Consider the following 2,715-nt stretch of genomic DNA (forward strand, 5'->3'; position numbering starts at 1 on the left):
GTTTATAGAACCCAATAAAGGTCCCGTAAATGTACGCACGACAACAGCTGGCTTGTTTTTCTATAGTATGTATTACTGGACATTTCTACTGACGCTAGTACATAGCCTTGTTCTAACTTTGCATCAGTGTTGCTCTACTGTATAAAAATGATATCGTAAATGTACGCAATAAAGGTCCCGTAAATGTACGCAAGACAACAGCTGGCTTGTTTTTGCATCCATAGATTTCTGAGCGCACTTGGATCAACATAAGGGAATATCAAAATGATATCCGAATACATGCATTGTTACGGAAAATGAATATAGCCAAAATGGAGAGCCTGCACATAGCTCATTATGCCAAAAAGGATCTATAGAAGTACAGTACGTAAGCCATGGATCGTAGCAAGAGCAGGTACCTGAAAATACATGAACTTAGAAGAAAGATCATGCACACCCGTCCATATGCAGGAGACGACTATAAAAACATGCAAGGAAAATTTTTCAAGGTATATGTACAAAATTAGTTTGAGCCCCTTACTACATTAGTAAATGAATCAACTTCCCCCACAAAAAAAGTAAATGAATCAACTTCTTGCGATAACCAATAACATTTTAGGGAACTATCTCTTTGCTTGATAACCATTATCAACATGTACATAACTTCAATATTTTATCACAGGGTACCAGACACTCAGATACATCAGTTCGAAATCAGTTGAACATGAGAAATATTTGTGCAGAACACTCATATCAAATTCAGAACAACATACTCAGTTCTATGTCATCTTACTTGCGAAATCATAAATTCAGAACATGGTATCATATTCAGTTTTGCTACTGGGAAAGGCTTGTTACACTTCAGTATGCACAATAGTACATGCTTTAACCTGTCAAATATGTGTTGTCATAAACAAAGAAAAAAATGTATTTGATTTTCCATGGAACTGCTTGAAATCGAAGATATGGATTATGGTGCAGCACACAAATCAAATTAGCATCACAGCTTAAACCGAGGTCTGTTTACGATCAGTCTGAAACTCGACTCGATAGGCTGAATATACACAATGAAACACAAATTTCAGTGAGATTCTCAGATTCACAGAGGAAAGTTGCTTGGAACTTTAACTGGAAAAAGGATCAAAGTTGAACATGAACTGGGAAAACATTCTAAAAGTTCAGACTGGGCATGCTAGTCTGCTGCTGTTGAAAACTGCCTGTATAACCAGGATAGAAACAACAACTAAAACAGGGGATTACATCCAGTGATTAGCTTTCATCAAGGGGATAAATACCTCTGGTGTAACCGCTGCAGGCGCCATTGTACGGCTCGACCGATGTTCTTGATAATGTCGAGCTAGATGGGGATGGAGGTGATGGCAATGGACCACAATCTATCTGATTATCTGATTTTGGCACAATCGATTCAAAACACTCAGAAACTGGAGTACATGTTGACATAGTTGGTGACATAGGTGATGGCTCCAGAACACTTGATTCAGAATTTTTTTCTTTTTTTGAAGGTCGGTTATCAAAGTCCTCTTCAATGTTCTGTGTAATATTAAGTTACAGTGCTGTCATCTATTTTCTGCAATCAGAACAAAAATAAAAGGTAAACCTCCAACCATTAGAAGCATCATCTGACAGTAGCTTTGTTTAAAGGAGATGAAAATATTACAATCCAGTATGTAGAAGGCAAAATTATATAGAGATAAAATTTACCAATACATATGTGCATGTTTAAAAATTCTAGAATGAGAAAGTAAATCATATCAGCAAATGTGGTCTACCACACAGCATAAAGGAACTCTGTTGATTAAGTAGCTATATATGCGCATGTCAAAATATTCTAGGCTGCAAAACCATAAAAACAGGAAAGTTCAAGACACACATTATGATCCATTACATGAGAATTAATATGATCTTTTTGACATTTTATTTATCCTACATCTTTGTGAGACCCGCGGACTCAGCGCAGAACCTAATTTTTTTTCCTACATTTACATTCTCAAACAGAACTGCATTTTTCTAGTTGTCAAAATACAGTGAGCAGTAATTTTTCGTAAACATCATGCCCTGTTGAATATAATTGAGACCCGTCCATCACTGATTTGTGAACTACTTTTGTTCTGGTTACCTATGTACTGAACTACTAAACACTCCTTACGAATTTACTCTGCTTCTTTCAAGTACAAACAAAATCCATTTATGTAGGACTGCATGATGCGTTGCTTGTCAGTGAAATATAGTCTACTGTCGGCAATAGCTATATTTGCTGTAGTAAATTGACGATTTGACAAACATATGTGACCCATCAGATGCTTCAAAAGTACCTCAAAGTAGGTCTAGGCGACGGCTGATGGTCTTCCGGCAAAATCGGCGGAGGCGGTGGCAGATTGTCTTGCGGCGAAGTCGATGGAGACGATGGCGGTGAAGTCAAAGGAGACGATGGCTGCGAAGTCAACAGATATAGTATAAGAAAATCATAAATTCGGCAAGGAGGAAGATCAGGGAATAGTAATGCGAATTATGCCACTATATATTTGAATTACATGGAGATCAATCACTCCAAAACCAAGTTTTCTGATATACAGACCGTTGTCTAGGCTTATTACATCAAAATGCACAGTTACCTAAAAAAGCAGTCCTATTTGTTCTTAGTTCTTTGAGTTGAACTTTTAGACCTGGCATTTGATTTCTTGCATGGCTGATAACTATGATGATTGTGATTCTTGG

The 2,715-nt window shown here is 37.2% G+C and overlaps 1 long non-coding RNA gene across 2 annotated transcripts; it reads right to left on the reverse strand.

The window, feature by feature from the left end:
• Positions 1-228: 228 nt before the first annotated feature.
• On the reverse strand, positions 229-2,436 carry LOC119314472. 2 transcript variants are annotated; one of them, XR_005152336.1, is made up of 3 exons: positions 2,313-2,436; positions 1,275-1,567; positions 229-398 (listed from the first exon to the last, which is right to left on the reverse strand). It is a non-coding gene; the product is annotated as an uncharacterized LOC119314472 (long non-coding RNA). The 2 variants fall into 2 exon arrangements; XR_005152345.1 differs by lacking the exon at positions 229-398 and adding an exon at positions 956-1,033.
• Positions 2,437-2,715: the final 279 nt, after the last annotated feature.

Source organism: Triticum dicoccoides, chromosome 1A (assembly GCF_002162155.2).
Source record: "Triticum dicoccoides isolate Atlit2015 ecotype Zavitan chromosome 1A, WEW_v2.0, whole genome shotgun sequence".
Classification (NCBI taxonomy): domain Eukaryota; kingdom Viridiplantae; phylum Streptophyta; class Magnoliopsida; order Poales; family Poaceae; genus Triticum; species Triticum dicoccoides.